Genomic DNA, 18,825 nt, shown 5'->3' with positions numbered 1-18,825 from the left:
ATAGTCCTTCAGACAGCTCTGAGAACTGTTCCAAAGAGGTAAGCGGGGAGGCTAGTATATATGTGAGTTTGGTGAAGGGGTACGTGCAACCAAGCACACATCTCAGTAGAAAGTTACTATTATTCAGGTGAACAGATATCTTAGTTAATGGCTTTAGTGCTTTTCTAAGTCTGGGAAAATGCAAGAAGCGGAGTTCATAAAATTTTTCCCGAAAATATCCAATTATCTGAGGGCCGGTTCTGTCAGTTTTCCTAGAGCACAAAGTGCTTCATCCTGATCCCTGAACCCATTTCAAGGTGTATGTAAGTCAGCGACCGCAGTGGCTAACAACTTGATTCTCATAGAACTGGATGGTGGGCAACATGCTTTGTATTACAATCCCCTTCCTTTCAGCCTTAATTTCGACCAAGGTTTGGGAGGCATTTCGTGACTGATTTGTCCCACGGCCTCAGGAATGCTCATTCTTAGGTCAGGAGAAGATTTTGTTGATAGGCCACTCGACATGCTATTATAGGACTAGGCCCTGTTAACAGTAGCCAAAAGCGTCTAGATCCCCTGTCTTACTAGTCTGTTATGGTCCAGAAAATGGTACCCTCTGGTTTCTTCCCATATCTAGAGTTACAGTATTACAATCATTGATCTTAGAGGACTATATATTTGCTCAACTGTTTCAAGTTGCCTAGACATCATTATTTTTTTAAATAAATGTATTTACTTATTCATTTATTTAATTTTTGGCTGCATTGGGTCTTCGCTGCTGCACGCGGGTTTTCTCTAGTTGCTGAGAGCAGGGGCTACTCTTCGTTGCGGTGCGCGGGCTTCTCATTGCGGTGGCTTCTCTTGTTTCAGAGCACGGGCTCTAGGCGCGTGGGCTTCAGTAGCTGTGGCACACAGGCTTCAGTAGTTGTGGCTTGCGGGCTCTAGAGTGTAGGCTCAGTAGTTGTGGCGCACGGGCTTAGTTGCTCCGCGGCATGTGGGATCTTCCCAGACCAGGGCTTGAACCCGTATCCCCTGCATTGACAGGCGGATTCTTAACCACTGCGCCACCAGGGAAGCCCCCGTCATCATTATTTTTATCAGAGGCTGTCACGTATGTGGTAATGAGAGAATAATAATCTTGTAAAATAGGCAGAATAGAAGTAATACAGCTAGTAACATTAATAAGGTCATAAGTAAGTATTCAAGCTAAGAACTTCCATTAGATGCAGCCCAGTATCTCCCCACGTTGTCTGACCAGTCTGTTCTGCACCAATCGATATCTTTAATGGAAATGTTATATTGGCTTTGTATATAAAGTTCACCAAAGATATCTGCACAGACAAAGGGAGTGGTGGGTCATCGTGACCCTTTACAAGATTGAGAAAGGAATGGTGTCATCTAAGGAGTTACATGGCTGGTGTCAGAAGGAGAAAACTTTATCTTTCTGATTGAGCAGGTATTTCTGCCATTGGGGAGGTCTAGTTAACACATAATGGAGATGCACAAAGGTGCTAGAGGGGAAAGAGGAGGCCAAGGGACAGAGAAAGTTTTCTGTTTAAATTTTTCTTGTCTTGCCTTTAAAATGTGAATTTTTATTTCATCACTTGGATCACTTGGTTAAAATGGTGCTCAGGCTCCCACATTCTTAACCATCTTGCAATTCTGCCTCTGGCCTGGAAAGTTCTTTCAATTTTTTCTTTCAAAAAAAAAAAAAACCAAAAACCTGAGACCAATTCTCTTGGCAGAGCAACTGTGGGAAGAGGTAGAGCCTGGAAACTATTTTAGGATGAAAATTCTCAATGTCCTGGATCGGACCCTTACTCTCTACCTCTCATTTGCACCCAAGATACCCTCACCGAAGGCCCACGTAGTGGCTGGCATGCTTGAGGAGAGAATACCCTTTTACACCTATGTTTCTTTCAATTGCTGGTCCCTTTACTTAGAAAGCCATGGCTCACTGCTACCTTCTTTCCTATCTGCAGAACTTCAGCTCATCTCTTAAGCCCAGGCCTGGGGTCTTCAGCTCCAGGAATAAGGCTGCTGCACTGCACAGTCCCAGGGGCCAACAGTCACGTCACATTCCACATGCCTGGTGCCCCTGGAGTTGTGCAAGCCTGTGGTCTTGCTCTGGAGACACCTATCCCCATCCCCAGCCCTAGCCTCACCTCACACAGCACACTGATTCACTAGTGCTTGTTCAGACATAGGTCTGTCTTCTCTAATCAGAAGGTGAGACTAGGCTTGTTTACCTCTATGGGCCCCCATATCCAATATGTGTTCAACAAGCATTGGGTGAACACAGGAATTCCTCAGTGACTACTCAGGTGCACCCTCCCCACCTCTGACCAACATCAGTAGCACAGAGTCTCATTCTCTACAATCTGGTGGTGACACGGTCTAAGTTTCCACCTTTGTATCCCCTGAGGGGCATCACAAAGTTCTGGCGATAAAATTCCAGATTCCGTATGTCCCGCAGGAAGGCCTCCCTTGTAAGACCAGCAGGTGCAGTTAAAGGTAGCTTCTTGACAGATTTGTGAGGCTGAAATGGAGGCCCTCCCTTCTAAGAAGAGGGGATAGGGTCTGGAGAAACCCATGTGTCAAGATACCGACTCTAAAAACAAGTTGGAGAGCCTGCAGACTGACTCCAGGGCAGAGGCCGGGCCCCTGTGATGTGAGGCGAGAGCAACCAGGGTGGCTGCAGCTGCAGAGGGAGGGGTTCCGGGAACTTACCCAGGAAGTGAGCTGGGGTCTCAATTCTCACCAAATCCCTGGTCCCCTATTGCAGGTCGCTGTTAATAACAGAAGGGAAGCACCCAGTTGGGTTTTTCTGCTGTAAGAGATACCAAGGTCTCATCTCACAGCCTTCAGTACCTTGCCCAGGCCCCCTCTAGCTGGCAGCTGGTTGAAGCTTTGGATGCTCTGGTCCTAGGTAATGAACAGGGTCCTCTGACTTCTTGCACCTGTGAGGACCTGCTCGTGGGTCATTCTCAATCCTCTTTGGATTTCTCATCTACAGATGTTGAGAATGACAGGTGCCAAGTGCAGATGTTGAGGGTTTTGATTTTTTGTTTGTGTTCCAATTCCAAGTCCTTTCCCACGCTAGCCTTGTACCCCAGAGGTGGCTCTGCCCAGCAGGACACTGCACCAGGCGCGGGAGGTATCACGCTTGGTCAGATAGGACCATAGGGCACTGGTCAGATAGGACCATAGGGCTTGGTCAGATAGGACCATAGGCAACAATACTTATTCATTTAACCAAAGTGACAATAAAAGATTTCAAAAGCAAATACAGAACATTTTAAATTACTTAAAAGCTTGGAAAGAAACTTACAATCTGTTATCAAAAGCAGCTCAACAGTCCAAAAAAACTTTGTTCTCTTCATAGAGAGAGAAAACAAACCCAGGTTTTACACCATCTTACCTTTAATATTAAAATTCATTTACTCAATTAAACTCATTCTAATCTTCGTTAGTCCTGACTACACATAGAATTCCTTTCTAAAGACCTTTCCCTCTTGCAAAGCTTCCACAACTTTCTATACCCATATTAATTTGTCTCATATTTTCTTTCCCATTTAGAAATAACCAGTTTTAGGACCAAATTACTTTCTCTCTCTTAAAAAAATGAATTTCCATTTCTTATACCTTCTTTTCCTTGCATACAAAGGTGTTTTCTTATTAAATTTTAGTTTTAATTAAATATATTAATTAGAATTCTCAACTCTTGAAAACCTTAATTTCTAGTGAAAACTAAGAAATAAGCAACTATGAACTGTCTTTTACATTAGCACTCTGTAGATTAGCAAACTTGTAAAATATTCAATAAACTTCCATCATTTAATTTAATTTAGCAAAACTCTAAAGTTTCAAGTTACCAAATATCTGAAGAAACTACTTTTAAGTAGACAGTCATAAAACATAATTATTCTTAAAGAGTTCTCCTTTAAAAAAAATCTTATTTACATTTAATTTACTTTAAAAAATTTCATCGGGCTTCCCTGGTGGCGCAGTGGTTGAGAGTCCGCCTGCCGATGCAGGGGACACAGGTTCGTGCCCCGGTCCGGGAAGATCCCACATGCCGCGAAGCGGCTGGGCCCGTGAGCCATGGCCGCTGGGCCTGCGTGTCCGGAACCTGTGCTCCGCAACGGGAGAGGCCACAGCAGTGAGAGGCCCGTGTAGCGCAAAAAAAAAAAAAAAAAAAATTTCATCATACCAAGTTATTTTTCTTGCTGACAAATTCTGCAACAGATATAATAAGATCTTATTTAACCTCCAGTAAACCTAGGTACAATAAAAATATCATACTTAATGTTGATGGTTCCAAGGACATGTCTGATTAATTAAACCAGCAAAAATGAACTTTAATGCCCAAAGTTAATTTAATACTGAATATTTCCCAGTTCACATAAACCTGAAATTTCTTTGGTTTAGTTTCTTGTATATTCCTTTTTAATAATTTTTTTAAATTAATTAATTTATTTTTGACTGCGTTGGGCCTTCGCTGCTGTGCGGGCTTTCTCTAGTTCAGCGAGTGGGGGCTACTCTTTGTTGCGGTGCACGGGCTTCTCATCGTGGTGGCTTCTCTTGTTGCAGAGCACAGGCTCTAGCTGCATGGGCTTCAGTAGTCGTGGCTTGTGGGCTCTAGAGCACAGGTTCAGTAGTTGTGGCACATGTTCTTAGATGCTCTACGGCATGTGGGATCTTCTGGACAAGGGCTCGAACCCATGTCCCCCGCATTGGCAGGCGGATTCTTAACCACTGAGCCACCAGGGAAGTCGCAAGAAATTAATTTTGTTAATAAGGTCTGGAAGTTGAGACATATATGTATAATGTACACACAGACATATAGGCAGATACAACTAGAGACCTCATAGCTTCATTTTAACTTAGTCATGAATCAGGTATTACAATATAAAACTCACTAGTTTATAAATAACAGTTGGAATAAGTTAAGTTTAAAAAGGCCTCTTCCCTCCACCCCCCATTTTTCCTCTCAGTCTCAGGAATTGGAGATTCCTGGATAAGACAGGAGTTCCTGAGAGCCCTGGTAGAACATTTACAGCTCAAGGCACAGGGAGAGAAAAGCAAGCTCCTCCTAGAACCTGCTCTCTTAGGGTCAGAATTCTGAAAAGATGTTTTATCAAGCTGGCAAAACTAGTTATGGATTATCAAATGAGCCTAATCTTGGGCATTTTTCTCCAGAGTCTAAAGAATACTGTGGTTACACAGTGTTACCAAAAAAAAAAAGAAAAAATCATCTTTTTGGCTTTAGTCATGGTACCAGAAGAAAAGGTGGTCCAATTTTGTAGGATGCATCCTAAAGGGCTATTTTTAGGAACTGAACTTTTGTTTAATGTTTAATGTCCACCAAGTAAAATAGTGTACCTTCTTTAGCACAAATACACATGCACAAACACACACACACACACACACACAGAGATAAAAGACAAACCAATTCCAAAAGGCTAACTTTGATACACTAGCATAAAAGCCTACACACAAAGAATTTCATGTCATTTTCCTTCCCTTTTACAAAAACAGTTCCAGTTGATGGTCTCTTCATGGTGGACAAAATTGTTATCGAACCGAACTCGGGTCTGCTTGCCAAACAAGCAGCATAGCCAATATACTACAGCAGGTTGTGGTGAAGTAAAGTACAGGGTTTATTTGCAAGGCACCCAGCAAGGAAGTGGGAGACACGCCTCAGATCCGCTCCACTTGCTCTTTGAGTGAGAGGGTTTTATAAAGGGGAAGAACAAAGAGGCTGGGATTAATCATCTTGGGACATTTCCATGACATTTTTTAACCTCTCTTTAAACTGAAGTATAGTTAATTTATAATATTGTGTTAGTTTCAGGTATACAGCAAAGTGATTCAGTTATACATATATATGTGTATATATATGTACATACACATATATATTCTTTTTCAGATTCTTTTCCATTATAGGTTATTACAAGATATTGACTAGAGTTCTTATATTGTGCTTTCTGTGACATTCAGGTTCCGGGACTCAGGATGTCTCTGGTTTAGGATTCTCTGGCCAGGTGGTCCAGGCCTCAGGGGGTCTGTTAACGTATCTTGCCCTGGAGAAACAACCTGAGTTTATACATTAATGATATCTGTAATAGCAACTTTAGTACATTAACAGTGTAATTCACACCAGCAACCTTAGTACATTAACCATGTTCTCAACAGCAGCAATTTTGGTCAACTGACTCTGGTTGACTAGTGTTCAGTTAGCACAGGATTGAAGTCAGAGGGGACAAGAAAGGGAATAAAGTTTTGGATAGACACATTAATCATAAACTCCTAAGGGAACTCAGGTTTTAGAAAGACTCCGTTTCAGTAGGATGGGAGGCCGGAAGGACTTGAGGGGCTCTGGCACAGTGAAGCCACGGGGATCTCCAGGCCACCTCCCTTCCAACCCTCCCTCGCCCCTCCCAACCCAGGAGGGGAGCTCTTCTCAGCGTCTCTGAAAGCGGGTAGGGATCCCAGTGGCTTCAAGAGAGTCCCAGGGGACAGGCGGGCGGAGGCGCAGCGCTGGGAACAAAGGCCCACAGAGGGGTCCTGCAGCGCGCAGCTCCCCAGGGGCTGGGGCGACGGCGGCCCGCTCCCCCTCAGCTCCTCCCTCTCCTTCCCTGCTTCCACCCGGAGGCCCGTCGCGCAGCCCGAGCTGCGGCAACTTCGCCAGCGGTTCCCAAGTTGCCGGGGGCGCAGGGGTGGGAGCTGGGTGGGGTGAGGGAGAAAAGGAGGAGGAGGAGGGCTCCCCGGGCGCCTTGGACGCAGTTCAGGAATCCGCCGCCACTGCCGGCCGCTCGCGGACTCGGGCCGAACGGGAAAGGCGCCAGGCAGGACCGCTCGCTCGCTGCGCAGGACGTCGCCCTCCTGGCGCCGCTTCCCGCCCACCGTGCGAACCCGCGGGGCCGAGCCTCCTTCCCTCCCCGCCGTCGTCCCCGGCCGAAGCCGCTTCTGCCTGGTCCTGCCGAGAGGAGGGCAAAGTTGCGGGCGAATGCTGCCCGCGCCGGACCCCTGCCTCGGAAAGTCGGATCCGCCCCCGCTGGAGGAGGCTCGGTGGCGGGGTAAGTAGGGCACCGGCATCCCGGAACCGCCTCTGGGCCCGGGAGATGGCCCAGCGGTGCGCACCCCACCATCCCCGATCGGGCGCGCGCGCCAAACTTTGGAGGGAGAGGAGGCGAAACCGAAGGTGGGAGAGGGAGTTCTCGGCGCGGGGAAAGCTCAGCGCAGGCACCCACACCTCCAGACCCACTGCACCCAGATTCACAACTGCCACATACGCACAGCTCATCACCCATCGAGCCACAGACACACGCACACGCTTCAGACCGAACCGTGCAATTCCGGAAGTGCGGGCGTTCGGATCTTTAGACCAAGCATGTCCTCCAGCCTCAAATAAATCCACTGTCTTTGTCTGCTGCCCCTGCAGCCCTACAGTGAGGTGTCCCCAAAGCGAGACGGGCAGGAGAGGGGCTGCCTTGTCTTTGAAAAGTCGTGGCCGGGACCTCGAGGCTGAGAAGTGGGGAGGGGAAATCAGACATTTCAGTCAGCTCTCCGGGTTCATCAGGAGCGAGTTTGGCGTGGAAACTCGGTGTCTGGGTGATGTGTCTGGGTGTGCGCAGCCCTTCCGGAGGCGAGGCCGGGAGAAAGGAGGGAGTGACTCATAAACTCAGACCAGGCGTGTTAGGGTCTGTGAGCAGAGTAGAAAAGGCTGGCAGGCGGTGCTGCCCTGGACAGCTGGGTGGTGGCAGTGACAGGGCCTGCGAGGGAACCACAGACCCTTCCCCCTAGCGGATGTGCTTCCTCAGAGAGACTTCCAGGGGGGGTGGGCTGAGGAGATTCCAGCCCTGGGTGTGTATATGTAAAACGTGGTAGGGGATGTTTAACACTCCAAGGTCATGGAGAAAGCAGGGCAGTCCTGAAGCCATATTTATTTTCATTGCACCTGAAGTTGTGTCTGTTTTCGGATGCCCTTGGTGTCCGGGGCTCCAGGATGTTTCAAAGGTTGTCCTGGATCTAGTACAGTGCCTAGCATTGTTGGTACTCGATAAATAGTTGTTTGATGAGTGATGACACCAATAATTCATATATGTTAAGGACACTCTATGAGCCAAGCCAGGTGGCCTCGGCTAGGTTGGAATTGGTCTATCTGCAGAGGAGGGGGCCCTGAGTGGTTCCAGGGAGCCCTGCCTGATCTGTTTAGCCCAAGCAGCAGGTTCTGTTGTGCGCTGTGGGCTGGCACTGGGGACTTGAGTCTTAGCATTGGCCTCTGCTTCCCTAAGAGGGGCAGTAAGAAAGTCTCCATTTTTGCATCTGGCTAAGCTGGGAGTGTCGTGGCGTGTTCTTCCTGGCTCCTACTGGCCTGGAAGGAGATGGGTCTCATGAAGGGTCTAGGAGCTGTGTCCTCCAGCAGTGGCTTGGCTCTGTGGTGGCAGCAGGTAGAGGGGCAATCACAGTCCCTGTACTGAGTATTGGGTGGGTTCCTCTGCACCAGCTGGCATGAGCTTCCCAGAGGAGTGGAAACATCTCGTGTTCCTGGAACTGGGATTGCAAGCAGTCCTGAGAATGATTCCCTACCTTCATGGAATTGGGAACATGCCAGGATGTGGTGCAACTTGGCCATGTAATCACAAAGAAATGTGTCATTCCCCCACCCCACCCCACCCCTGGCCCTTTGTGACTAGGTTTGGTGTGCATGTGAAGCTTCTAAGTGGTCTCAATCCTGAAATTAGCAAAGTGTGTAGGCAGCACCCAGGATTGTGGCCCCAGATGAGCGAGAGAGTGATCTGGGCTTGGCCACCCCCAATTTCAGGTGGAACACTGCAGCCAATCCCTTCCCAATATCACCTTTCCACCTTATTTATGTCTTCTGTGAATCAAGAGCTCTACGTTATCTCATCAAGACCTTATATCCCTATGAAGTTAGCGTTTTGTCACCATTTTACAGATTAGGAGACTGAGGTTCAGAAAGGTTAAGTAATTTTTTGGGGGTCACACAGCTGGTGAGGAACAAAGCCAGGATTTGAAACTGGACAGTCTGACTCTGGAACCCATGCTGTTTCCACCATGCCCAGCTGTCTCTAAGGTCCCTAACTGGCTCTCCATAGCAACAAGGAAGCAACGCTGATGCACTTACTGGGTCCTGGGGCCCCTGACTACAGTCCTCTTTTTACACACACTGTGCCTAGCCTGGGTTACACCATGGGTCATGGAAATCGAAGGCTGGGTGGCACCAGGCTGCTAGAGCCTTCCGTGTGGATCTGGAGTCAGGAAACGATAGGGGTTTGGGAGTGACTGCAGGGAGATGTTGGAGTAATTCCGGCGAGAGCAGATTCACTGCTTATGTGAGAAATGGGGACAAAGCTACCACTCGTGACTATACAAGTCGCAGGTTTGGGTTTGGAAGGAATTGCCAGGTAAACGTCCTCACATGGATGACTATATTCCTTTCCCTTTCGGCCCTTGCCAGGGGAGACATCTATCACACAGGGAAATCAGCCCTCACCTGAATATGAAGGGGCATGTCACGGCTGTCCTTCCCACCACCCACCACATGCCCAGGAGAGCTAGACTGCGTGGTGGTGTCTGGTCCTCAGGAGGGATGGATGGGGAGAGCTGGGGCAACCAGGGGCTGCGATAACCACATGACTCACCGGGTCCCCAGCTTATGCTTTCTCACACAGGCCCCACAGAGGGACAGTGGTTCTCATTCCCGATTTGCTGATGAGGAAATGAGGCTCAGAGAGGTGCAGTGGCAGCCCAAGGTCACAAAGCTAAGGAGGAAGTGCAAGCCATGCTGCCTTCAGGACTCCCTGCAGGCACTTAGGGGCAGCTGTGTTTTCTGCCTGGTTGGTATTCTATCTCCCCAGCCCCAAGGCTGAGAGGGGGTTACCCCCGTTGGGGCAGAATCCTCACAGCTCTGCCCACCCGCATCTCTACCCCCAGATCCTCTGGTACAGGTGTTCACGGCATGGGGAAAGCTGGCAACCTTAAACAAGGAGCAGAAGATAAGCACTGCCCAGCTGGCCCCGCCTACCTTCCACAGCGAGCCCACCTGGGTGAGTGCCGGAGCGTGCGCAGTGCTGAGCTGCAAAGATACGGGCGCCCTCTCCCTGCTTCACTGTGGTGTGGACTCGCTGTCCAGGATGGCAGTTGGGAGACTGGGTGTGGGGAGAAGCTGCCCCATCCGAGGGGCGGGGGCTATTATCTTTGTACCCCTGGCTCTGTCCTAGTGCGTGACACGCGGAGGTACTTAGGAACATTGTCAGATGATGGGTGAACACCAGGGAGGGGCTGTGAGTGCCTCTGCTGGGAAGTGGTAAAGCGGGGAGCCAAGGGAATCTGCCGTGAGGAAACACTCAGAGAGGCCTCTGCCCTTCATGAAGTCACGCAGGAGGAAAGGAAAACAGCTCTCCTTTTCATTCCTTAAACAGAAATGCTTGTCCCCTTTGCTTAAACAAAGGTGGAAGAACACTGCTTGTCCTGCCCTGAGCATGTAGATTCCACGTCTGGGTGTGGGGTGGCCTCTGGCAGGCTGGACAGTTTGTTCTGTGCTTGAAGGTCTCAGCCTACGTCTTCATCAACCTAAATCAGGCTGGTTCTCCTGCACATCCCCCCCTCTGCAAACTTGGAAGGAGGGGCATGCAGGCCACGGGAGCCCCTGACCACCAGTAACTTAAGGTCTCTAGCAGCCCATCACTCCCTCTCTATGCCTCTACCCTCCCCCCATGCCTCCCCTTACCCCCCTGCCCCACAGAGATGGCTGTGTGCTGGGTTGTTTTAGACTCTGGGAAATTTATCACTGGGATTCCAGAGGGCTCTCTGAAAAGGATTTGGAGGAAAAGCGTGTAAAATAAATAAGCCAATTCCCAGCTCAGCCTCTCCTGAATGCCACAAGTAAACAGCTAGCCTGGGAAACTCTGTTTTGGCCTCTGTGCTCACACGTGGCTCACCGGCTGCCTTACCCGCTCCCTCCTTCCTGCATCCGCCCCATCCAGCCCCTCCTCCTTGACTCAGGGAGCCTCAAAAGTCGGGGAACACACCCAACGCCACACACCCAACTCCGGCTGTCCGGGACACTGGGAAGCTGGCATACTGGTGGCTGGGGACAAGAGGAGAATGTGGGAGAAGAGACAGCTAGGGGTTGCAGCACAGCCTTGCTCCATCTGAGGAAGTCTCCCTGCCTCGGTCCTGCTCGAGGTGAGTTTGACTTTGTTGATGCAGAATGTTGGGGCTTTTTCCAATTTTGTGGCATCTGAGGAAGCTTTACATCTTAAACATCAGTTTAGAGCAGATGGGCCAAAGCTAATTTTCTCCAAAGTGGGCTCCCATGTGAAGAAACCCTAAAAACCCCATTTACGGTGTAGGGCTACCCGGACTAACCAGAATGTCAGGGGTCTTTGCTTTTGACCGGACCTATGAGCTTAGGCCCTATCAGTTTAGGGCTCTGGTGGTGTGAGTTCACTGTTGTAAGTTTCTTTGTGGAGTATGAAGTAAACTCGTGATAACTTAATAACCTCATTTAATTCAGTTGACCCACTCTAAAACCCAGCACCCAGTGAGAAGGGGAGAACCAGGGTTCTAGGGTGGGGGTATTTCCCTGGTGGGATTGGCAGCTGAGGTCTCCACTCAGTCCCAGGGAGGGGCCTGGGGGCCTTTCCATTGATGTGCCTATGCCAAGCTGGGTCAGCAAACTGAAACCCCTGGGATCTGGGGAACAGGCACCCCCCTGAGGCTCTGGGTCCCGCCTCCACGCAGGAGCCCCTTTAGCCTGTTGCTGTCAGGCTTCCAAGAGAGAATTTGAGGGGTAAGCCCCATGGCTTGCAGTCTTGTTTGGAAAGAGGCTGCACACCCACATACAGATTAGCACACATCATCATGGGCCAAAATACACACACACACACACACACACACACACACACACAGATACATAAGCACAGGGATGCACTCATCCCAAAAGGCAAATTATGTAATAGTAAAGAGTACATATTCTAAAGCCAGAATGCCTACCGTACTGCTTAGTAACTGTGTGACCTTGGGCAAATTACTTAACCTCTCTGGGCCTTACTTTCCTAATCAGTAAGAGGGGGATGGTAATGGGTTATAAGTAATGGGGCTATAAGTGAATTTGTATCTGTGAGGAGTTTAGAAATGTGCCTGTACGTAGCTAGGTGTTCTAACTATTGTTCACCACATATTCTATGCCCCAGATATTCAGGCCCAAGGGCACAATACTTCCCAGAGGGGTGCTCACAAACTTGTCAGCGAATAGGATCAATCACTTTGCACTTTCTGAGTCCTGATTCTCAGGATGTGTGGCATTCTCTGTACTAGACTCGAATTAGAATTTATTAGAAACATCATTTCGTCTTCCCTTAAGAAGCTCATTGTTTTATAAATTTATTTATTTATTTATGGCTGAGTTGGGTCTTTGTTGCGGTGTGCGGGCTTCTCATTGCAGTGGCTTCTCTTGTTGTGGAGCACGGGCTCTAGGCATGTGGGCTTCAGTAGTTGTGGCTCGCGGGCTCTAGAGCACGGGCTCAGTAGTTGTGGCGCACGGGCTTAGTTGCTCCGCAGCATGTGGGATCTTCCTGGACCAGGGCTCGAACCTGTGTCCCCTGCATTGGCAGGCAGATTCTTAACCACTGCGCCACCAGGGAAGCTCAGAAGCTCATTATCTTAAAACAATGTGGGCACTAACTCCCCCCAGAGAAGGGTATGATTCCTTTAGCAGCATCAGTTTTCAAACTAGGTTCCTTGGAGCCCCAGAGTTCAACGAGGACCCCTCAGAGGTCTGATGGGAGGGAGGATCCAGGCCTCTCCCCCCATTTATTTTTTTTAAAAATATTTATTTATTTTTGGCTGCATCGGGTCTTAGTTGCGGCACGTGGGCTCCTCATTGCAGTGTGCAGGCTTCTCTCTACTTGTGGCATGTGGGCTCAGTAGTTGTGGCACACAGGCTTAGTTGCCCCACGGCATGTGGGTCTTAGTTCCCCGACCAGGGATCGAACCCGCGTCCCCTGCATTGGAAGGTGGATTCTTAACCACTGGACCATGAGGGAAGTCCCCCATTTATCTTTTCTACATATTGGGTTTCCTAGGAAAGTTCTGGTTCATAAGAAGGCTCCATAGCTTAGACGGTTGAAAGACCCCCTCCACCGTCTGACCCGCTTCCCATCCTGTGTGCGTCTGTCCGAGCACGCTGTGCGATGCCCGTGCCTACGCGGGCCCGTGCAGCTACCTGAACGTTGGCCCCAGGCCTCTCCCACTCTTCCCCGCTTCCCTCCTCTCCCCTCCTCTCCAGCTGCCTCACCATCTGCAGGATTCTGGAAAGTGCTAACATGTCTGAGCCAAGATAGGGCTATCTGAGGAAGTATTCTGAAAACAAACTGGGCCACCATCCTGGCTGAGACTGCAGTGATTTTTAGCAAAGAATTCACAACTTCCGAGGTGGGCAGCCGGGGCTGTGGCCCCTGGCTGTCCTCTGGAGGATGCCTGGGGCCTGTCTCTGCAGGGTTAGGATAGACACGCCTGAAGAGGCCCAAGATTGCAAACCTAGAACCAGGAAGGGGAAGTCATCCTCACAGGATGAAGAACTGGAACCCCCCACCCCATCCCCCCGTGACCTCAGGGGTATGGAACCCTGTCCTCTTCTTATTCTGAGAGATGCTACTTTCCTTTTAGTTTTCCTCCTCCTTTTCCATCTGGTGCAGGTGCCTCGGGGCTGGGGACACAGGAAATATTAGCACTAACAGCTTAGCAAGCACAGCGCTGCGCTTAATTAGTGCCTTCCTGGCCTGCACTCACCGAGTTCTCACAGGATGCTCTCAGGATAGGTACCGTTGTGCTCCCTGTTGTACAGACGGGCAGACAGAACCAGACAGATGGGATAAGTTGCTGGCACCCCACTGCTGATGAGTGCAGAGCTGGGTCTGAGGCCTGCAGCCTGGCTTCAGAGTCAGTGCTCTTGACCCTGGGTGTGTCCGTCTTGCTGGGGCCACAGCCGGAGAGGTGGAATGGCTCTCAGGACAGTCATTTCGTAACTGTGGCCAGGGCATGCTGCTGGTGTCTGACTGGGAAGTGCTGGGGAGGCTGGCCTCAGGGGTGCTGCAAGCCAAGTCTGAGCCTCGGCCTTCCCCAAGGCTCGCTGGGCAGGGCACTGCCCTCATACAACAGCCTCTTTTGCAAGGCTGGCCATCTGCTGATTGCTGCTTCCCCTTAGCCATGGCAGCTCTCAGAAAGTGACGCCGATGGCAGCAGAAGGGATTTAAATTATTGGCAAAAGGAAGAACTGGCAGACTGGGGGCCTCTGTCTCCCCGAAGGCCATTCCGGCAAGACAGAAACCTTACCGTGGAGTAAGCACCGAGCTGCTCGAGATGCCGAATGGCTTCCTTTTTTTTTTTAAATAAAGTTATTTATTTATTTTTGGCTGCGTTGGGTCTTCGTTGCTGCGCTGGACTTTCTCTAGTTGCCACGAGCGGGGGCTACTCTTTGTTGTGGTGCCCGGGCTTCTCATTGCAGTGGCTTCTCTTGTTGCGGAGCAGGGGCTCTAGGCGTGCAAGGCTTCAGGAGTTGCAGCACGTGGCCTCAGGAGTTGTGGCTTGCAGGCTCAGTAGTTGTGGCACACAGGCTTAGTTGCCCCGCGGCGTGTGGGATCTTCCCGGACCAGGGCTCGAACCCGTGTCCTCTGCATCGGCAGGCAGATTCTTAACCACTGCTCTATGAGGGAAGTCCCCAAATGGCTTCCTTGGGCCCTGTGATCTCCCGGTGAATATCATCCCCAGCCTCTTCTTTCACCAGCCCTTGTCACGTACTTGGTGTTCCAGGTTCCAAACTGAGCTCTTTCCCGATGCACGTGTCCTGCTCTCTGTAGCCTTTCCAGCTGCCCAGAACACTCTCTCCTTCCTTCTTTTCTCATGGTCAGCTCGCTTCATCCTCAGGCCTCAGCTTGGATGTCTCCTAGAAGCCTTGGTCAGTGGCCCTCCCTATGGCTGCCTGCACGTCCCCGTCCTCACACTTTGCCCCGCTGTGTTGCCCTGGCTGCTTTCATGGTCTGTGGTCTCCACCAGGTAGTAAGCTCTGCGAGCAGGACAGAGTCTGCCTTGTTCCCCTTGTGTCTCCAGTGCTTAGCACAGCCCCAGGCATGCGCTGAGTACCCATGCCTGACTGTGGGACCATGAGTGATGGGTGTGAAACTTGGCCGCAGGAGGAAGGAGGCACTGGACGGTGCCCAGGCTCCCATGATTGGATGCCTAGGGAGTGATCAGTGTCTGGGCAGAAGTGGTGGGAGTCATGGTGTGTGGAAGGGGGTAGCTGATGTGGACCAGAGGCCCTATGTGGGACAGGGAGGGAATGGGAGAGTGAGACCCTGGGCAGATGGCCTCTTGCAGTTACTACCCTGTGGGCACTGGGCTGGGATCCCAAGGATGGGCCTGAAACGCTCCAAGAGGCCTCTTTGAATTAGGTGGCCTGGTGGATGGATGCACTATGGGCCTCACTACTCAACCCCACCAGCAAGCGGTTCTCAGTCCTGTCCCCTTTCTGGACGGACATTCATCCATCCTCTCCGGGCTTCAAAGCTGACCCCCAAGCAATGGAGGCCCCCCATGGCTGAGTCCTTTCCCCTGAGCAGAGAGAAGGAAGCCCAGCTGGCAGGCTGCCTCCCAGGGTTGGTTCCAGTTGCAGCCTTTGAGCTGTGCTCACAGAAGTAGTAGGGCCCTGTGTGCTGGGTTCCCATCCACACCACCCAGGTAGCACACATTAGGTGCTCTGGCCAGGGCACCGCCTGTGTGGGTGCCTGCTCATGCCTGAAACCATGCCAGGTTGGCTGGGGATAGCAGAAGGTGCCTCTAGGCAAGAAGAGGAGAGGACACCTAGGCACAAATAACCACCTTTGAGTCCAACTGTGATGAGCCCACAAAGGTGGACATGAGGGAGGACTTGGGAAAGGCTTCATGGAGGAGGTAGGGGTTCCAGTGCAAGAAGGGAACCTGGGCAAAAGCACAGGCATGGGAAAGTTCAGATTGAATGCAAAGGTTGGTGAGGAGTCCAGTTGGGCTGAACTTCAATTTGTAGGATGCACAAAGAAGAGTTGAGGCAGGATGGAGTTGTGGTTACATGTGTAAGCTCTAGAGCCAGGCTGCCTGCATGAGGACCCTCAATCCCCACTTATTGGCTGTGTGACCATGGCCAAGTTGCTTAACGTCTCTGTGCCTGTTTTCTCATCTGTAAAATGGAGATACTAATAGTACCCATCACGTGGGGGTGACAGGAGAATAAAATGTGTTTCTGTACAAGTGTTTAGAGCAATACCTGGCACACAGCATCAAGAAGAGTGAGCTATTATCCTTATTTTTTTTTTAAAGCAGCTAGAAAAGTAAATTGAGGTCAGATCATAGAGGCCTTTGGATGTCATACTTTCTGTTTGCTAAACACCTGCTGTGTGCCAAGTACTTTACAGACCTTCTCACTGAGCCCCATACAACCTAGCAAAATTGTTAGCAAAGTCTCCATTTTATAGATGAGGAAACAGGCTCAGAGAGGCAGAGTAACCTGCCCAGGGTCACTCAGCCAGGTGGAGGCAGAGGTAGTAATGAAACCCAGGTCTGTCTGGCACTTAGCTCTTTCTTCAACATGGAGATTTAGAGAGATGTGACAGAGGCAGCATGGGGACATCCCCTGGGCTGGAGTCGCAGCCAGGAGCAGAGCATGGATGTTGTAGCCATTGGTCCCTAGGCTGGGAGAGTGGGAGGTGACAGGGGAAGAAGAGATGCAGGCAAGCCTGAAAGGCAAGGAGATGAGGAGGCCCCAAGGCCACAGCACACAGCTCACCATTCAGAGCTCAGGGACAAGCCATTGAGTCATTTTGGGAAAACATGACATCACTGAGTCTTGCTGTCTGCTGCCCACCTGCCAGTCCTCGTGCCCAAAGTCCTGCAAGGGGACCCTCACACCCAGGCAGCAGGGCCAGGTCAGCTCCCTGGCTTTCTGCCCTGAGTTCTCCCCAACCTCTGTAGCCCCATCTTCCCACTGCTCCCCTCCCTGCCTGCGGCCTCCACACCGCCCCCACTCATAAACCCGAATGAGGCAGGAGCTTCTGGAAGTGATGATGAGCATGAACAGCTTCCAAAAGGGCCTCCATGCCAGGCCTGTGATTGGAATTCCTGGTGGGAAGGGGACAGCTGTGTCGAGTTTTTAGAGCTGTTCTTCCCTTAAGAATGGTGCCTGCAGGACTTCCCTGGTGGCGCAGTGGTTAAGAATCTGCCTGCCAATGCGTGGGACACGGGTTCGGGCGCTGGTCTGGGAGGATCCCACATGCCGCAGAGAGGCTGGGCCCATGCGCCGCAACTGCTGAGCCTGCGCTCTGGAGCCCGCGAGCCACAACTACTGAGCCCACGAGACGCAGTACTGAAGCCCACACGCCTAGAGCCTGTATTCCGCAATGGGAGAGGCCACTGCCGTGAGGAGCACGCACACCGCGGCGGAGAGTGGCCCCCACTTGCCGCAACTGTAGAGGACCCATGCGCGGCACCGAAGACCCAACGCAGCCAAAAATAAGTAAATAAATAAATTTATAAAATAAAATTAAAAAAAAGAATGGTGCCTGCTATTCCATTGGAATCACTTTTTAAAAGTAAAGCCTGGTTGAGCTGTGTGCTCATGCTATGCCAGGTCCCAGCAGCCTCCGCCTTCCTAGAAGGTACAGTTGAGTATCTGAGAGCTCTTTATGTACTAGGTATCCTCAGGCTGGGTGATTTATTTGTGTCAATCTGATTGCATGAGGTAGCCCCATTTTATAGATGCCATTGCTGAGGCCCAGAGAGGTTAGGTGACTTGTCCAAGGTCACATAGCCAGAATTCAAACACTCGGCTGTCCAACTCCAGATGTGCCTATGCTCTTAGCCACTCCAGCCTCAAATAAAGCCATCAGAGAATACAGGACGTGGGCTGTACCGAACCTATGCCTGCCAAATTGTGTGGTGCAGACAGGAAGTGCTGGAGAATTTTCATCTCAGAGTGTGGGTTACGCCCCAGAGCTTGTTGGAGGCTGTGGAGACATTTAGGAGGTGACAGCTCCAGCTTCTTTGGCCTAGCAAACCCTGCTGACGTGGCCATCTGGGGTGAGACTCTCCCCTCTGGAAGGAGCATCGGGGCTCAGGGGGTGCCTGTCCTGGTTTTAAAGGCCAAACCTGGAAAAGGAGTATGAGTCAAGCAAGGGGCCAAGTGCCAGCTTCCTCAGCCCAGTCTGCGGGTGCAGGATGCCAGGCTGCTGCAGCTGCTGCTGCCACTCACAGCTCCCTCCCAGACCGCAGGAGGGGCTGGTGGCCAGCCCTCTCACTCTCACCACGACCTAGCAAGGGAGGCACGGTTATCCCCATTTAACAGGTGAGGACGTTGAGGCTTAGAGAGGTTTTCTGGTGCACCGGAACTCCCTTCGCCGGAAAAGAGAGGAACTGAGACTCTTTAAGTCTTCTTTCTGCCAAGAGACAGACAGAAGGAGGGAGGGGTTAGCCTGCCCTCTGACACTGAGCCGCGCAGGCTGGCTGTTCTCAGGCCTGCATTTCTGATTCATCTGCAATCACCAGGTCCTGATGTTGCAAGGCGAATAACCTCTGGAGTGAGAAAAGCTCTGATTTCCCTTGAGCTATGAGTCACCATTTCTCTGGGAGCACTTTTGAAGCCATAGAGCTCCTCCCCAGGCTTCGAGGGGCAGGTTCCTTCTCTGCCCAAGTGCCAGCCCCACACTGGCCCTGGCAGAGCCTGTCTATGGAAGGGCCAGGAAACAAAGGGCCTCCACTAGAGGCCTGGCCTTGGTGATTACCCAGCAT

At 50.9% G+C, this 18,825-nt stretch overlaps 1 protein-coding gene across 3 annotated transcripts in view; it reads left to right on the top strand.

Moving 5' to 3' along the window:
* Positions 1-6,753: 6,753 nt before the first annotated feature.
* Positions 6,754-18,825, top strand: part of CHST3 (carbohydrate sulfotransferase 3) — a 41,223-nt gene continuing 29,151 nt past the window's right edge. Inside the window, exons 1-2 of one of the 3 annotated variants that reach the window (XM_073793507.1) lie at positions 6,754-7,061; positions 10,995-11,196. The gene's annotated coding sequence lies outside the window, so the exon portion shown is untranslated. Of the gene's footprint in view, positions 7,062-10,994; positions 11,197-18,825 lie in introns of those variants that run through there. The other 2 variants (XM_019936127.3, XM_033842421.2) reach the window with 2 other exon arrangements.

This window comes from Tursiops truncatus, chromosome 16 (genome assembly GCF_011762595.2).
Source record: "Tursiops truncatus isolate mTurTru1 chromosome 16, mTurTru1.mat.Y, whole genome shotgun sequence".
In the NCBI taxonomy this organism is placed as follows: Eukaryota; Metazoa; Chordata; class Mammalia; order Artiodactyla; family Delphinidae; genus Tursiops; species Tursiops truncatus.
Note: the sequence above shows the minus strand (reverse complement) of the source record. Positions and strands in the feature narration are given on the sequence as shown.